At 37.0% G+C, this 19,425-nt stretch overlaps 1 pseudogene; it reads right to left on the bottom strand.

The window, feature by feature from the left end:
* LOC148164836 (disintegrin and metalloproteinase domain-containing protein 21-like) overlaps window positions 1-18,654 on the bottom strand; it is a 68,425-nt pseudogene extending 49,771 nt beyond the window's left edge.
* Between the last annotated feature and the right edge of the window lie 771 nt (window positions 18,655-19,425).

The raw sequence follows: 19,425 nt of genomic DNA, 5'->3' as shown, positions 1-19,425 counted from the left end.
AGAAAGAAAAAAAGGAAAGAATATTTGAAAAAAATCACTGGAAATTTCCCAAATTTGATGAAAAAGAGAGATTCAAGAAGCTCAATAAACTCTAGATAGGATACATTTAAAGATATCTTACTTAGACACAATGTAATCAAAGCATTGAAAGTAAAAAAAAAAAAAGAAAAGATAAAATCTTAAAACCAGCAAGAGTGGTGACTCATCATGTACAAGGAATTCTCAATAAAACTGAGAGCTGAATTCTCACCAGAAATCCTGGAGGGTTGACATATTTCAGGTGGTGAGATGATAATATTTAAGTCCTGAAAGAAAAAGTTTATCAACAAAGAATCTTATATCCAGCAAAATATTCTTCAAAATATAAAGAGAAATTAAAATATTCCTAAGTCAACAAAAACTGAGAGAATTTATCAGTTGCATTTCAATGACTTCACTGGTTATTGGACTATCCATATGTTTTATTTCTCCTTGAGCTGGCTTTAAAAATTTGTTCTTTCTAAAAATTTGCCCATTTTATTTTGGTTAACCATTATATTGGCATACAATTGTTCACCATGTCCTGCTATAATCCTTTTACTGCAAATTTGGTAGAATACCCACCTTTCATTCCTGGTTTTAGTTATTTTAGTCCTCTCTCCTTTTGTCTTTAATCTGTGTAGCTAAAGATTTGTCTTTTTTTTTTAATCTTTATAAAGAATCAACTTTTGGTTTAGTGATTTTCTCTATTATTTTTCTATTTCATGTTTCTCCATTCAATCTATATTATCTCCTTTTCCTGCCTTCTTTGTGTTTAGCATTTTTTTAATTTATAAAATTGGGGTATTATTGATTTGAGATCTTCCTTCTTAATATTCAGGTTTATAGCTATAAATATACCCCCAGGCACTGCTTTTGCTGAAGCTCATATGTTTTGGCATGTTGAATTTTCATCTTCACTTATCTTGAAGCATTTTCTAAGTTTCTTTATGATTGTTTTTAACCCAATGGGTATTTAGTTGTGTGTTGTTTAATTTTCACATATTTTATAATTTCCTAAGTGTCTTTGTTATTTATTTCTAATATCATCCCATTGTCCTGAGAATAAAATGGACAGGAGCAGCAATCCCAAATATAGTATATATTATTACCAAAATTCAAAGCCACACAACACACACTGGACTTCTTATTTGGTAGTAGGAGAAAAGGAGGTACAACTTGTTCTCTACCTTAAAGGTTATGCCTTGTCCTGCCCAAGTCTACTGAATTCCTAACTTTTTTCCCGGTGAGTCAGAGTCCTAATTCTTGAGAGGTGTATCTTCCATTCTCTGGCAACCATGTCTTTTAGGGAGGTATCTAGGATGCTTCTTCACCTTGTCCAATTAGCATAATGTCATCAATTAGTGGACTGGTGTAACTTTGAAGAAAGTTTAGCTGTTTAAAGCTGTATAGATTCTTTTTTGACATGGACAAAGCAGTTACCATAGTCCTGGAGCAAAATAGTAAAGGTCTATTGCTGTATCGGCTATGGAAAGTTGAAGTGCTTTTGCATGCTCACTGATGGGATTTCCAGAGGGAAGCATTCACCAAATCAATGTTGAATGTCACGTACCAGAAGTTATGTGGATCTCTTGCAATAAAAATAATACATCTAGTGCAGTAACCGATTGATACTACCATGTGGTTAATTTTATGGTAGTCCATCATCTCCCATCATGGTCCACATATTTTTGCAGAAGCCAGAGAGGTGAAGTAAATGGGAATGTGATAATTCTGTTATCTCTGCATTTCTCAAGTCTTTGATGAGGGTGTTAATCCTGAAATTTCTTCAGGAATTTGGTATTACTTTTTATTTACTCATTTGATTATATGAAAAGGGAAGCACAGTTTCAGGGGCCTGTACTCAAACTCTCTTACCATAATGACTCTTATTCAGATCAGGGAACCAAGGTAATTTTATACCAACTGCTAAGAATATTTATCACAATTATCCATTTGGAAATAGAAGAAAAAATATGGGGTTAGTCAGCAGATTCGCTGGATGCACAATGAAATGAACTCAAATCAAAACTACAGTTAATGGGGCGCCTGGGTGGCTCAGTCAGTTAAGCGTCCGCCTTCGGCTTAGCTCATGATCCCGGCGTCCTGGAATGGAGCCCCGCGTTTGGCTCCCCACTCGGTGGAGAGCCTGCTTCTCCCTCTGCCCTTTACCCCGCTCATTGCTTGCTCTCTCTCAAATAAATTAAAAAAAAAATCTTAAAAAAAAAAAAACAGTTATCACCTGGCCTCCTTAATGTCTGAATCAAACAGAAGATTATAATGGCATTCTGTGTCCTATGAAATGTGTCATTTCTATGTAGTTCTCTCTTTCAGTCCATATACCTCTGTCTAAATTCCTAGATATCTCCTTGGAAAAAGTTTAAAACAATATGTACTGCATATACATGTGGTGACATTTCAAAATCTTTATTTAAGAAGTCCCAGCCTCTTCTTCAGTGTATTCTGGATCAGTGAACTGACCTAGCTCTGTTAACTCGGATAAAAGACAATGATTTTCCACGGTGAAAAGTGATGCCAGGCCATTTCTCACTGATGTTGATTTTTTTCTTACTGTAGAAAACAAGGAACATCATATTTGACTATTTATTTGCTTTACCCCCAAAAGCACCATGAGTTTTTAACCAACACCATCAATTCCTACAAATAATGGAAACTTGAAAGCCTCTTCAGCCTTCCTGCCCACTGTGATAATTATGCCCACCATGTATCTGATAATAAAATTCTGCCACATTGCTTCTGCTATTCTTAGATCTTATAATCTCTACCATTCCCATTGATATCAGGCATCCAGTTCTATGGAAAAATCCCCTACAATCAATCCAAGTTTGATTATCTTTAAGATAATAGTCAGTCTCACCAGAGAATTTTTTATTTCTGTAAAATAAGAAGCATCTTCTGAGCCCACCCTTGAGAAAGATAGCCAGGTCCAATATTTCCATCAACCTTACAAAACTTATAGCAAGATATTTCTAGGATATCAGCTGCATTGTTTAAACCAACTTTGAGGGGCGCCTGGGTGGCTCGGGTGGTCAAGCATCTGCCTTCAGTTCAGGTCATGATTCCAGGATCCTGGGATCAAGTCCCGCATTGTTCTCCCTGCTTAGCAGGGAACCTGCTTCTCCCCCTGCCTGCCGCTCCCCTACTTGTGTGCTCTCTCTCTCTCTCTCACTCTCTCTCTCTCCCTCTGACAAATAAATAAAATCTTAAAAAAAATAAAAATAAACCAACTTTGATTTCAGGCTTCAAGGAACCACTCCAGAAAACTATAACCAGTTTTTAGGATCCTTGCCAAAACACTGAATCCTATTATAAGTAACATACCTTCACATCAGTGAATTTTCCTCTATCTGGCTTTATATCCTATACCACTTTAGCCTAATTCATTAAAATGTACCACTCTTTATGTTCCCAAATTTTATAAGTACATGTTCCCAGATTTTATCAGTACATGTTCCCAAATTTTATCAATACATATTAACCAAGCCATATAATTCCTTTAATATGTAGTCATTCATTTCTAGATCAGAACTTTGCTTCCACATTGTACTTAGATTTTATTCTGTTATCAAGCTGTTGTTATATGGGTGTGTTCTGAGGAGAAAAAGCATTATTACTTTGTGAGGTACTCCTTCATATGAGGACATTACATGGTATCCACTGAAGGGGAGGCTTTCCTTTTACAATAAGGAAGAAGATTAAATTAAAATTAACATTTTATGTTAATTGAAATTAACATTTTAATCCTACTAGGTGGTAGGATGCAGGAGAATTAGTGTTCAAGACCTTCAGTCTCAGCCAATTGCCCCTATTCTATGTGTCCAAGTTCCACTCATCTCCTGTCAGGACCCTAACTTTTACACAGGTTACCTGATAAAGATAGTCAGTTTATGTTGACCATCCTTAAAATCAGATCATAGGAACAGTTCTGTCTGAGGAAAATAAAGTTGTTCCCTAGATATGGAAGAGAAGCCTCTGACCTTCAGAGTCTGCCAAAAATTTTGAACCCATCCTTTTCTTTTACACATTCTCCATTAGTGTGAGAGCTACCATTGCGCTCATACTGCTTCACTGCTGGCGTTATTTAATCTCCCAGTATCTTCCCTTCACCTACACCTCATCCAGATTGACCATAGGTAAAGGGTTAAGGTTACATATATTGTAATGTGGTATCTATTATTTTTAGACAAGTGGAAAGTAAAACTCAAAAATTTGATCCTGAATGTCTTCTTTTTAGAATAATCTCTAGTGTAAAATTTCATAGCCTGGCTTGCCAATAAAGAAAAGTTTGATATGAGGTTATTAATTAGTGATTCTTTTTATGAGAGGTACAATCACAAGGCATTGAGAGTGAGTGAATAGAAAAGTGAGAGAGGAAATGATGCCCCACAAGATACAAGTGATGAGTTACTATAGTGGCTGTTTGACAATGAGCCACAAAAGAAACATAGGGAGCTGCTTGGCTGGTTTAACAGCTCAGCCATAATGGGCATCCTGGAATAAGCTACAACAAGAGACTATTCCTGGGTCCATGATTTCTCCAGGCAATCTACCCAAGGATAGACGGGGAAAGAAAGAGAGAATTTATCTGCCTGGATTCCTCCAGTCTTCTATTCCCAAATGGTCAAAGTTCACCCTAAAAGAAAAGAAGTTTTTCACATTTCTATATTATGTCATCTGTCTTATTTGGTAGATGCTTAAGAAATCAAGTGCCATAAACTGGTGTGTGGAGGGAATATATCTTCTGTGCTTATTTATGAACACTGAACATTTGTTTTGACATCATGTGAATATGAAATGTACAGAAAAAGGTCCTTCATAACAGCATTCCACCACGTGACATATATAGACCAGTAAAACACCTCTTGCTAATGTCCTTGAAAACTCCCTCTCAAACATATAACAAGAGTGATTAAAATTTGCCTTTAACTCATAAATCAGTTTATAGTCAGAGAAAATGCTGCAACTTCAGATTACATACAACTTTCCCATATCAAAATTCGGCAGACAGTGGGTTACATATCTAAGGACTGGTGACAAGACAAGTTAATCAAACTACTATGACATAAATTTGGCATGAAGTATTGGAGTGAGGCAATCTCTGGAAGAAAAGAACTTAATACTGTAACAATGCAGTGGGAAAAAATTATTCCCATTTATTTATTTATTTACTTATTCTCCCCGACATTTATTTACAAAACCATGTTGACAGCAACCTTGAGTCAAAAAGTGCCTGAAGAACTCCTCTGTGCCTGAGCCAAACTGCATTTTTCAACTCAGTAATTCCTTGATTTCATGAGGGGCATTCCTTTTGACTGACTACCACCCTTTCTGTAGAACCTTCTTTCAAGCAGTTCACCTGAATAATTTTCATTCTTTCTTTATATCTCAATTTAAGCCACTTTTTCAATCCATGAACTATTCTTTCAATTCCCCCATGCATACCCTTTGCTTTCATTCCTTAGTTCCTCTATCAAAGCACCTAGTGCCTTCCATGATCATTACGATCATTACGAGTTTTTTTGTCATCCTCTCATACCCAGTGAGAGCCTACCTCATACGCTTGTACTCTGAGAAGTACAACAATATGTACGGGGTTGGTATTTGCTAAATGATTATGGGCTTTAAAGGGCATAGCCCCAGCTCCCTGTTGTCCTGTTAGACACTCTTCCACTCATTTTGCTCCAGCTACACTCCTCAGCTTCCCCATTTGCATTGCCATGTTCTTGTCTCAAATCCTAGCATTTGTTTATTGCCCTTGCCCTCAACTATTCCCTTCACAGCCTTTCCCCCCTTATCTCAAATCACAATCTGACCTATAACAAGCTTACACTTATATTTACCATTCATTATTATATGCCTAGAGCTTCAAATAATGCTCAAGAAATAATTTTTGAATGAACCAGTAAAAAGAAGAGTGAGTGAAAAGTGGTCGGGAATATGAAGGCAAAAAGATAGGGAATTTCTTAGGAGTATAGTTTAATATGCAATAACAGCTTTGAAGGAAATTAAATAAAAACTTTTTGTACCTAAGGGCTCCTGGGTGACTCAGTTGGTTAAGTGTCAGACTCGTGTTTTTGGCTCAGGTCATGATTTCATGGGTCATGAGATCTAGCCCCAAGTTGGCTCTGTGCTCAATGGGGAGTCTGCCTGAGATTCTCTCCCTCTTCCCCTCCCCCCACTCTCTCTTTCACTCTCTCTCTCTCAAATAAATAAATAAATCTTAAAAAAAAAAACCTTTTTTTGCCTATGTACCAAGCTGTTTTCTAGGTATTTAAAAAAAATATTTAATTTAATCTGCCAAAGTCCCTCTGAGACAGCTATTATTCAAATTTTAAATAATAATTAATTTTTAAATTCTTAAACTGTATTTATGTGGCAGAGACAAGGCTCAGCCTATTGTTTAACTTAAGCGACTACTCTGGGTTTTTTACAATGTATGTCCTAGAACTTACAGAATACAAAATAACATGGTGCCAAATACTGAGGGGGAAATTTAGGTATGGTTTAATCCCTGTGATAATTAGAACTCATGTTAGGATACTTAAAAAAGTATTTTAAAAAAAGGTATTTCAAACTGTCAAACTTAAAACTAATTAATATGCTTGTCAAAATCATTTCTCTAAAATATAACCAGTTAACAAGAAATGTTATTGAAAAACTTCAATGCATTAACAGAAAAAAAAACTATTCTCTAACTCTCTAATATATGCTCTACATTGGTAAAATTATTTTCAAAATTTTTTTTGCTTGGTATAAACATGCAGATATTTCAGATAGATTTTATGCTTGGGTATAAACATGCAGATATTTCAGATAGATTATTTATTTTTGCAATCTTCTTGTTAGCATTAAGCATGTTAAAAAGGTAAAATAAATGAATGGTTTGCTCTAGTATCTACAAATAGCACACTTATAAAGTGATTTCAGTTGAGGTATCAACATTGTAACATATGCTTAAAAATTACATGTATACAATTTCTGTTCATTTTAATGACTCTGGAAAGCAATAAAAAACATACAAGTTCAAGCAATTATTGTGTACAATTAAAATTTCCAAATGCTTCGTATGTTTTCTGAATTAACTTTTTTGTGTTTGATCAAGGTATTTTGTCAGTATTTTCTTTCCCCACCCCCATCCCACAGTTTATTGTTCAGGGGTAGCAAACCTTACACTTCATTTAATATTCCTTGCTTATATTTGCTGGGAATAGATCCCAAAAGTGACCATCTCTCAGGAAACAAACCACATCTCACTCCATCTCTGAGATCATTTTTGTCAGACGGTGTGGCCTTTATCCACACCAGGCTAAATGACATTCCAAGAAGGTGAGAACTATTCTGAGATGTTTCAAATTGTATCCTTTACTTTCCAGAATGCTAGTCCACAATCTCTTCTAGAGTGCCGGTAACGACACGGAGAGTAGTCAAAGATCATCCCTTAAAAGAATTCTATCTGCTAGAAAACAGTTGACAACAGATGATCAGATATTTGGTAATACTAGCAGGGTTTGAGATCTTAAGCAAAAGATCACCAATTATCTTTAGATTTAAATCAGAATTTAAATTTCTAGATAGAATCTTCAATTACAAGAACTCTGAAGCAGAAAAATCCCTTCTCAGTAACCAAATTATCATAGGAAAGTTAATACACATCCCTTTGTTCCCTATTCCAAATAATACATTATTTTAGGTAATTATTAATCTTGATGATAAGGAAGAAAAAAGGAGAAGCAAGATTATGTTGAAAGCAGATCAAAAGGTTTATTTCCATATGTGCAAAGTGCCCGTGAATAGCCATAATCAATAATGATCAAAAATGCATTTTGCCCATGAAACATATAACTCTTTATATTTATTCTTCATATTTCTTACACTTATAATTTGACAATGCCCACTGGTATATTAAAAGCTCTAATAATTTTAATAGAAAAGAAACTTTTAATATACGATTATAGAGTTGCTGGAAATTGTTTGAACACAACACTCTTTTTTTTCCCCCTAAGTAATGCTTTTTCATACCAATAAAACTTTTTCTTAAAAGTCTTTTTTCTACTACAGAGTGACTGATGGTATTACTTCCATGGATCTCCTAAATGTATCACTAAGACAGAATAGTAAGGTAAAATCTTCTGCAGATTAAATAAATAGGTTGAGGTGTTAGTTTTGTAACAGTGGCAAGATTAGTTGACTCATCATTTAACTGAATTTACATATTACCATTTAATGTACTCCTTGACTTAGCACACATGATTCCAAGTCATTATGATTTTACTATCTTTGATTTCTTAACCCCTATCTTTGTAGCTAATTAATACCTCAGAAAATGGAAGCTTGTTAAGAGGAATCACTAGGCCTCTTCAGCAGATCACAGACTGGCCGAAGAAGTATTACAACCAAGACATGATAGAATTGACTCTTGTGATTTTTTTTTTCCCCTTTCTTCTCAGTCTATGAAAATACTGTTAAAAGTTTAAAGACTTCTACCTAAAAACACTTCAGGAAATCAATTCAATATCATTCAATATCAAAATAGAGTGGTTTGGTGGCACCTGGGTGGCTCAGTCATTAAGCGTCTGCCTTCAGCTCAGGTCATGATCCCAGGGTCGTGGGATTGAGCCCCGCATCAGGCTTCCTGCTCAGTGGGAAGCCTGCTTCTCCCTCTCCCACTCCCCCTGCTTGTGTTCCCTCTCCTGCTGTGTCTCTCTCTCTCTGTCAAATGAATAAATAAAATCTTTAAAAAAATAGAGTGGTTTGCACATAAAGATTTTAGAAATTCTGTCAATTGATATTGAGCCACATCAGAAAACCAGTAGCAAGTACTGTCAACAGAAGTTGAGTACTATATCAAAGATAAAACAAAAATGTCACTGATTAGCTTAAAACCTTCTAGAACTCAAAAAACCAAACCCATGAAACAGGGAAAAGAAGTAAATAAAATCTGCATAAAATTTCTGTATTGAAATACATTCTGTTCTTCAGGATTCTCTATTAGATAAGTTTCTTGAACCTTTCTGCAAAGTCAAACTGTCCTCTGTGTAGCATCTTTAGGTAGTTCTTTCTTCTCAGCTTGACCCTAATGACTAAATTCTTCATACTCCCCCACTGTTTTCCAAGTTTCCACTTCAGAGGACACTGTCTACTTTTCTTTTTTTGTTCCATTATTGAGCATACTCCTGATAAACTGCCATGATGATACTCAATTTACAGCACTGAAAGTTTGGCAAGCTCAAGTCACAGCACAAAGATGCAAATTTAGAAGACCTTAGATTATATTAGATGACGATTTTGTACTCTTGAATTTTTATTTTTCAAATTACTTTAGCATTTTTCTTTTAATTTATTTGATCTCTGCATTTTTTAAAATATTTACCTTTGGACTTTTAACTTCAACTCAAAGATGTGGAGAGCTGGATGGATGTCATCTCCCATGCAACCAAAAAAAAAAAAAATGCTGGATCTATATTCCAAGTTAACACATTTTTTTGAATTCTTCTAAGAATGGAGGTCATAAGGCAAACAACCAATCTGAAATTGAAAAATAGAATGCCAGGTGCCTGCAGTGTAAAACAGAACCCATGCCCTAGATTTCTTGCAGAATGTGCCACTGGACACCATAAAAGTCAGTAGGAAGGTGAAATTATAAATTTTAATGCATTGATGAAGGCATAGTGTGGGCTAGCATGAAAGTGAGAAGTCTATAGACCACTCATATTTGCTGTCTCCTTATTTCAAGCATTTCCTCTAGGAAACCCATCAAGCTTTCTTGGGGAAGATGGGAGAGAATACCCCTGAAGCACTGACTCAGGTAAGAAAATGTCAGCTACTGCAGGAACCTGTTAGCATCCTTTGCCCCTATCTCCCCTGTACGTTAAAAGTCTTAATCTACAGGGGGGAGAGCAGTGAAGCATGTATCTTGCAGGCCAATCCAAGATGTTTTGAGAATTCAAATAGGATAAATACCAGAAAGACAAACAAACAAAGCCCACCTTGACACAGCATGTTTGAGCTGCAGAAATGCAAAAGGTAAAGAGAAAATCTTGAAGGCAGATGGCAGGTGGCAGTGGTGTGTACTTACAAAGGCAACAGAACAAGAATTACAGCAGACTTTTCATTAAAAACCATAGAAGCAAAAGAGGCAATCAAGTGACAACTTTAAGTTGTTAAAAGAAGGGGAAAAAATCTTAACTCAGAATTTTACACTCAGAAAAAAAATCCTTCAAAAATGAAAAAAAAAAAGAGCTGCTCAAGCAAACAATAATGAGGGAAATTACTGCTTATAGACTTACTCTGTAAGAAATGTTAAAGGAAATTCTTCAGTAAGAAAAAATATGGTATAGGTCAGAAACCTGACAATAATAAAAATCACAATGGAATAAATGAAAGTAAAACATTCCCTTTTATTTCTTATTGTTAATTTTCTAAATGATAAACCATGTCAAGTAATAATAACAAAGTATTGGTCATTCATATGTAAACTGAATGTATGACAACAATGGTACCAGGGATAAGAGGAAGGAATTGGGAATAAGTAGTGATAATATCTCTACACTACACTTAAAGAAGTATAGAAGTATTTGCAGATGGATTCGGATTATTTAAAAATCCATATTTTAAACCCTAAGGCACCTACTAAAAAAGTTAAAAGTTATAAATATTAAGTCAGTTGAGGAGATAAAAGCAAATAATAGAAAAATCTCAATTGAAACAAGGAAAGGTGGAGAAAGAAAAAAGAAATAAAGAACAAATACAACAAATAGGAAACAAGCAAAAAGATAGATTTATAATCCAACTATATCAATAACTTTCAATGTTAATGGTCTAAACACAGTTAAAATACAGAAATTGTCAGATCCGAACTAAACCAATTATGTTCACATGAAGCCTCATTTTAAGTATGAAGACCTTTATAAATTAAAGGCAATGGGATAAAGAAATATATGTCATTCAAACACTAACCAAAAACAGCTGGAGTAGCTATATTTATTTCAAATAAATTAGACTTCAGGAACAGGGAAGACTATCAAGGATAAGTATGGGCAGATACTATATAATAATAGAGACAAATTCTCAAAGAAGACATAACATTCTTAAACATGTATTCAGCTAATAGCAGAGTGGTATAATACATGAGGTGAAATCTTAATGGAAAAACAAACAAATCCACATGATGGGGGCTAAGGGGAATATAGAATGTATGCTCCACCTAATGGACCAACATTCAAAGGAAATAATGCTATTCTATTAAGAAAGACTGTGACCCAGCATATACTAATATGCTTAAACTCTACAACAATGTAGAACTTTTGAAAAGAAGTGAGTAATTTACAAGGGAACTGGATCTGGGAGAGGATAATGAATGTTGGGTATTACGAGGAAAGTCAACAAATGTACATGCTCTATATTGATCCTGTGAGAGCAATTTCCTTTGGGATAGAGTTCCTAACAAACCTCCTGCTGCAGTGGTTTTTATAGTACCAGAGCAGATATCATAGACCTGAAAAGCTGCAGTTAGTATTGGAGGGGAGGGTAATTATGAGAGGTGCCTGTCATTAGAAGACACAAGGATCTGTACGTAGGCCTATTTCCATTGATGTTTTAATTACTTTTGCCTCAGAACTCTAATATGAAATTCAGCATTGGGATGGGGTAAAATAGGAAGTCTAACTATGCACAGCTGCTTCCTAAGCTGTATCCTTCATCTCTGAATTAATATTGCATATGAAGTCTCTCTGATGGATTGCACACGATGGAAAGCAGCTTTGAAAAACCCAGAATTGCCCAGCTTCTCCTCTTGCTGATTTTCTGAAATATCACTATTCTTATTGAGTTACAGGTGCTTTTCAACAATGTTCTGAGTTTTCTGGAAGACAAATGCACATACGTGATCACTGAACTCTACAATCAATGTACATGAATGCACATATGGAAATTCAGAGCTGAATTTCTAGGTATGGCCTTCTAAGTACTCTTATAGAGTGAACTACATTTTATTGTGGTGACTTGTTTCTTATATACTTTTGCATTAAAAAAATAATTGGACATTATTATGAAGCATTTTTATTATAGGGGTCTTAGGAAACCTGAAATGAGAAAATATAAAACTTTCAAAGGATTGTTTTAAATCATGTGGACTGTAAACTATTTTCAGGCTCAATTCTGAGACTACTTCCATGGTAGCTGCTCAACACATATTGAATAATTAAATGATCTCATTCTGTCCTCATTCAACAATTTTAGATACATGTTCCAGTTATCTATTACTGCATTGAAAATCATCCCAGAATGGAGTAGCTTAAAACAACTATAAAATATGTTTTGTTCACCAATCTGCAATTTGGGCAGGACTTGATAAGGATAGTTTTTCTATGGTCCATATGGTAAGAGCTGCAGTGCAGAAGAGGTTGAAGATGGAAGTAACTAAAGATTCAGCCACTCACATGCCTGGTAGTTGATTCTGCCTGTTGCTGACAGCTTCACTGGGCCTGTGCCTAGAGTACTTACACAAGACATTTTCATCCATTTGCTTGGTTTACTCATAACATGATGGCTAGGTTCCAAGAGTAAGCAACCCCAAAGAGAAAGAGAGTCAGGAAGAAGGACCACTGTCTTTGATGACATAGACTTTCAAGCCATGCACCATCACTTCTGTGGTAATCTATTCATTCAATGCGAGTTAATAAGATTTGCATGGATCCAGGAGGATGAAAATGCGACATCACTCTTTAAAGGTAGGAATCTCAAAGAATTTGTGTGCATGTCTAAAGCCACTAAAATCCTCTGGCTCGCCACATGTTATTTATATTTCCTTCATATGCAAGATTCATTCACTCCCTTTTAAGACTCCCCAACATCTTGTCTATTCAGTATCAGATTTAGGCTCAAGTTCCAGGATCTAAATAAGGTAAATGTGTACCTCGAGTATTTTTTTTTATTTTATTATGTTATGTTAGTCACCATGCAGTACATCATTAGATTTTGATGTAGTGTTCGTGATTCATTGTTTGCGTATAACACTCAGTGCTCCATGCAGTACATGTCCTCCTTAATACCCATCACCAGGCTAACCCATCCCCCCACCCCCCTCCCCTCTAGGACCCTCAGTTTGTTTCCCGTAGTACATAGTCTCTCATGGTTCATCTCTCCCTCCGATTCCCCCCCCTCATTTTTCCCTTCCTTCTCCTAATGTCCTCCATGCTATTCCTTATGTTCCACAAGTAAGTGAAACCATATGATAATTGACTTTCTCTGCTTGACTTATTTCACTTAGCATCATCTCTTCCAGTCCCATCCATGTTGATGTAAAAGTTGGGTATTCATCCTTTCTGATGGCTGAGTAATAGTCCATTGTATATATGGACCACATCTTCTTTATCCATTCCTCTGCTGAAGGGCATCTCGGCTCCTTCCACAGTGGACATTGCTGCTATGAACATTGGGGTGCATGTGCCCCTTCTTTTCACTACATCTTTGGGGTAAATATCCAGTAGGGCAATTGCTGCGTCATAAGGTAGCTCTAATTTTAATTTTTTGAGGAACCTTCATACTGTTTTCCAAAGCGACTGTACCAACTTGTATTCCCACCAACAGTGTAAGAGAGCTCCCCTTTTTCCACATCCTCTCCAACATTCATTGTTTCCTGCCTTGTCAATTTTTGCCATTGTAACTGGTGTAAGGTGCTATCTCAAAATAGTTTTGATTTGAATTTCTCTGATGGCTATTGATGTTGAACATTTTTTCATGTGTCCGACAGCCATTCGTATGTCTTCTCTGGAGAAGTGTCTGTTCAAGTCTTCTACCCATTTTTTGACTTGATTATTTGTTTTTTGGGTGTTGAGTTTGAGAAGTTCTTTATAGATCTTGGATATCCGCCCTTTATCTGTAGTGTCATTTGCAAATATCTTCTCCCATTCCACTGGTTGCCTCTTTGTTTTGTTGACTGTTTCCTTTGCTGTGCAGAAGTTTTTATCTTGATGAAGTCCCAAAAGTTCATTTTCGCTTTTGTTTCCCTTGCCTTTGGAGACGTGTTTTGAAAGAAGTTGCTGTGGCCAATATCAAAGAGGTTACTGCCTATATTCTCCTCTAGGATTTTGATGGATTCCTGTCTCACATTGAGGTCTTTCATCCATTTTGAGTTTATCTTTGTGTATGGTGTTAGAGGATGGTCGAGTTTCATTCTTCTGTATATAGCTGTCCAATTTTCCCAGCACCATTTGTTGAAGAGACTCTTTTCCATTGGATCCATTATCCATGGATAATATTTTCTTTTCCTGCTTTGTTGAAAATTATTTGACCATAGAGTTGAGGGTCCACATCTAGGCTCTCTATTCTGTTCCATTAATCTATGTGTCTGTTTTTGTGCCAGTACCATGCTGTCTTGGTGATCACAGCCTTGTAATATAGCTCGAAATCAGGGAATGTAATGCCCCCAGCTTTGTTTTTCTTTTTCAACATTTCCTTGGCAATTCAGGGTCTTTTCTGATTCCATACAAATTTTAGGATTGTTTGTTCCAGCACTTTGAAAAATGCCATTGGTATTTTGATCGTGATGGCGTTGAAAGTATAGATTGCTTTGGGCAGCATAGACAATTTAACAGTGTTTTTTCTTCCAATCCATGAGCATGGAATCTTTTTCCATCCTTTTGCGCCTTCAATTTCTTTCATAAGTGCTCTGTATTTTCTAGAGTATGGATCCTTTACCTCTTTGGTTGGGTTTATTCCAAGGTATCTTATGTTTTTTGTGCTATTGTAAATGGAATCGATTCCCTAATTTCTCTTTCTACACTTACATTGTTAGTGTATAAGAAAGCAACTGATTTCTGTGAATTGATTTTGTATCCTGCCACATTACTGAATTGCTGTATGAGTTCTAGTAATTTGGGGGTGGAGTCTTTTGGGTTTTCCACATGAAGTATCATGTCATCTGCAAAGAGAGAGAGTTTGAGTTCTTCTTTGCCAATTTGAATACCTTTTATTTCTTTCTGTTGTCTGAGTGCTGAGGCTAGGACTTCTAGTACTATGTTGAACAATAGTGGCAAGAGTGAGCATCCTTGTCATGTTCCTGATCTCAAGGGAAAAGCTCTCAGCTTTTCCCCATTGAGAATGATATTCGCAGTGGGCTTTTCATAGATGGTTTTTATGAAATTGAGGAATGTTCCCTCTATCCCTACACTCTGAAGAGATTTATCGGGAAAGTATGCTGTATTTTGTCAAATGCTTTTTCTGCATCAATTGAGAGGATCATATGGTTCTTGTCTCTTCTCTTATTAATGTGTTCTATCACATTGATTAATTTGCAAATTTTGAACCGCCCTTGCATCCCAGGAATAATTCCCACCTGGTCGTGATGGATAATCCTTTTAATGTATTATTGGATCCTATTAGCTAGGATCTTGTTGAGAATTTTAGCATTCATATTCATCAGGGATATTCGTCTGTAATTCTCCTTTTTTGGGGTCTTTGCCTGGTTTTGGGATCAAGGTAATGCTGGCCTCATAGAATGAATTTGGAAGTTATCCTGTTCATATTTTTTGAATCAGCTTCAGGAGAATAGGTATTATTTCTTCTTTAAATGTTTGGTAAAATTCCCCTGGGAATCCATCAGGCCCTGGACTCTTGTTTTTTGGGAGGTTTTTGATCACTGCTTCAATCTCATTACTGATTATTGGTCTATTCAGATTGTTAATTCTTCCTGCAGTCTTGGTAGTTTATAGGTTTCCAGAAAGGCATCCCTTTCTTCCAGGTTGCTTAATTTATTGGCATATAGTTGTTGATAATTATTTCTAATAATTGATTTTATTTCCTTGGTGTTAGTCGTGATTGCTCCCCTTTCATTCATAATTTTATTAATTTGGGTCCTTTCTCTTTTATTTTGGATAAGTCTGGCCAGTAGTTGATTGATCTTAATTCTTTCAAAGAACCAGCTTCTAGTTTCATTGATCTGCTCTACTGTGTTTCTGGTTTCTAATTCATTGATCTCTGCTTTAATTTTAATTATTTCTCTTCTCCTTTCTTGGCTTAGGCTTTATTTGTTGTTGTTTCTCCAGTTCCTTAAGGTGTAAAGTTAGTTGGTGAATTCGGGATTTTTCTGTTTCTTTGAGTGAGGCTTGGATGGCTATGTATTTCCCCCTTAGGACTGCCTTTGCAGTATCCCATAGGTTTTGGACTGATGTGTTTTCATTCTCACTGGTTTACATGAATTCTTTAAGTTCTTCTTTGTTTTTCTGGTTGGCCCAAACATTCTTAAGCAGGATGGTCTTTAGCTTCCAAGTGTTTGAATTTCTTCTAAATTTTTTCTTGTGATTGAGTTCCAGTTTCAAAGGACTGTGGTCTGAGAATATGCAGGAAATAATCTCAATCTTTTGGTATCAGTTGAGACCCAATTTGTGACCCAGTATGTGGTCTATTCTGGAGAAAGTTCTGTGTGCATTAGAGAAGTATGAGTATTCTATTGTTTTAAGATGGAATGTTCTGTATATATCTATGAAGTCCATCTGGTCCAGTGTGTCATTCAAAGCTCTTGTTTCTTTGTTGATTTTCTGCTTAGATGATCTGTCTATTGCTGAAAGTGGAGTGTTAAGGTCTCCTACTACTAACATATTATTATCAATATGTTTCTTTATTTTGGATAGCAGTTGGCTTATGTAGTTCGCTGCTCGCATATTGGGGGCATAAATATTTATAATTGTTAATCCTCTTGTTGGATAGACCCTTTAAGAATGATATAGTGTCCTTCTGTATCTCTTACTAGTCTTTAGCTTAAAATCTAATTTGTCTGATATGAGAATTGCTACCCCAGCTTTCTTTTGAGGTCCGTTGACATGAAAAATAGTTCTCCATCCCCTCACTTTCAATCTGATGTACCTTAGGTTCAGTCTGCATCATTTTTATCCGATCTTCAACCCTGTGCCATTTCATAGGAGCATTTAGGCCGTTCACATTGAAAGTGATTATTGAAAGATAGGAATTTATTGTCATCATGTTGCCTGTGACATCCTGTTTTTATAGATTGTCTCTGTAAATTTCTATTCTATATCATTCTTGGGGTCTTTCTCCTTTTATAGAACCCCCCTTAATATTTCTTGCAGGCCGGCTTCGTGGTCACATATTCTTTCAGTTTCTGCCTATCTTGGAAGCTCCTTGTCTCTCCAACCATTCTGAATGACAGCCTTGCTGGATAAAGTGTCCTTGGCTGCTTGTTCTTCTCATTTAGTACCCTGAATATGTCTTGCCAGCCCTTTCTGGCTTGCCAGGTCTCTGTGGACAGGTCTGACAATATTCCGATGTTCCTCCCTCTCTCCGTAAGAAATTTCTTCCCCCTCACTGCTTTCAAGATTATTTCCTTGGGGGGTATCTGGGTGGCTCAGGTGTTAAGTGTCTGCCTTTGACTCAGGTCATGATCCCAGGGTCCTGGGATCAATCCCCGCATCAGGCTCCCTGCTCCGCGGAAAGCCTGCTTCTCCTTCTCCCACTCCACCCGCTTGTGTTCCCTCTCTCGCTGGCTCTCTCTCTGTCAAATAAATAAATAAAAATCTTAAAAAAAAAAAAGATTGTTTCCTTGGATCTAAGATTTGTGAATTGCACTATTACGTGTTGTGGCAGCGGTCTGTTCTCATTGATCTTGGGATGGGTCCTCTCTGCCTCTTGGACATGAATGCTTGTTTCTTTTCCCAGATTAGGGAAGTTCTCAGCTATGATTTGCTCAAATGTATTTTCTAGACCTCTCTCTCCATCCCCTCAGGGATCCCAATAATTCCGATATTGGAACATTTCATTGAGTTATTAATCTCTCTCAGTTTGATCCCTTGGGCTTTAATCTGTTTTTTCCATGACGCTTTGGTGTCTTTCTTTTCTATCATCTTATCTTCTAGCTCACTAATTCATTCTTTCGCCTCGTTTACCCTGGCAGTCAGAGTATCCCATTTATACTTCATTTCATTCATAGCATTTTTAAATTCGGCCTGATTAGATCTCATTTCTGCCCTTAGAGATTCTATATTGTTGTTAATATTTTTCTCAAGCCTAGATATCGACTTCATAATTGTGACTCCGAAGTCTGTTTCTGACATCTTGGTTATATCCATATCTAATAGTTCTGTGGCAGAGGCCACAGTCTCTGATTCTTTTCTTTGTTGGGGTTCCTCCTCTTAGTCATTCTGTTGAGGGGTGGTTGAGGGAATGTACGGAGTCCAAAGTATTAACCACAACCCAAGCAATTTGTACCCGTTTTATAGGGACATTAGGGTTGTCGTCCTCTTGTTCTTCCAGCCTGTCTTCTAGGGGAGGGGCCTGCTATGCTGTTACTCAGGCAACTTTGTTTGAGCAGAGTTGCCCTGCCCCCTGCAGGGGCAGGGCATGGGCTCAGTGAAAACTGGTTTTGGGGGGCTTTTGTTCTCTGGCGGCTTTCCCTGGTGGCTTTCTGTGTCTCCTCAGAGATTCAGAGCAGAAGTGACCACATCCAAACTTCTGTCTCAGAACAGAGAGTTCGCAGTCTGCTCTTCACTGACCTCTCCAGGCCTCATGGTCTCCGTTTCTGTCTGTGCTGCTAAAAACCGCAGTCTCCTGGGTTGTGTGCCCTACAGCAGCACTCCCAGCTGCCGCTCCCAGGACCGGGCACATCTCTGCCCTTTGTGCTTTTAAAACCACAAGCCACCCCCGGTTCACACCGTGCACCCATAGCTTCAGGTTTCTGTCTGGGGGACTGCCCTAAAGTCCTTTCCCCATGGCTACTGGTCTGTGAGTCTGTGCCCGGTGCCCAGCATGGGAGGAGTTTGCACTCAGGTATTATCTCACCTTCCTGGCACAAGTTCATGTTGGATCCCTTCCCCTTCTGTTTATCTTCCAATATCTGCCTGCAGAATGGCAGCTCCCCACTTCATACCTCGAGACTAACCCATGGAGATATTCTGTTTGTAGAGATCCAGAAATATCTTCTTACATCTCAGGCTGATTTTGTGGGTGTTCAGAATGGTCCGGTAGATATCCAGCTCAGTTCAGGGGACCAGTTGAAATAGGGCCCCGTACTCCTCCACCATCTTTTTTCTGATCCCTCCAGTATTTTTCTTGAGTACTGCTGCTAGAGTATAGTTATTCTTCATCTGGAAACCTCTGAATTAAAGAGGAGACTTATCTTCATTCTACACAATAAACATAGTGGTCCAAAATGGAAAAAAAAAAATTAAAGAAGGAAGGCACATAACAATCACTAGTCCATGGTGATTCTGAAATCAATCAGACACATATTGCCAGTTCTTTAAATAAAGCTTAAAACTACTTTCTATGAGTTGTTCAGCATGGCTCTTGTCTCTCTCTCTTTTGGGGCCTGGGGTCCCCTTTCTGAGTCATTCTTACTTTTCCATAAAACATAGGCCATATTTTCAGTACTATAGA

The sequence above is a fragment of the Eumetopias jubatus genome, unplaced genomic scaffold (genome assembly GCF_037043125.1).
Source record: "Eumetopias jubatus isolate StellerSeaLion01/CBP00866 unplaced genomic scaffold, mEumJub1_p1.0 scaffold_2, whole genome shotgun sequence".
Lineage (NCBI taxonomy): Eukaryota > Metazoa > Chordata > Mammalia > Carnivora > Otariidae > Eumetopias > Eumetopias jubatus.
The sequence above is the reverse complement of the archived record's forward strand: the minus strand, read 5'-3'. Positions and strand labels throughout refer to the sequence as shown.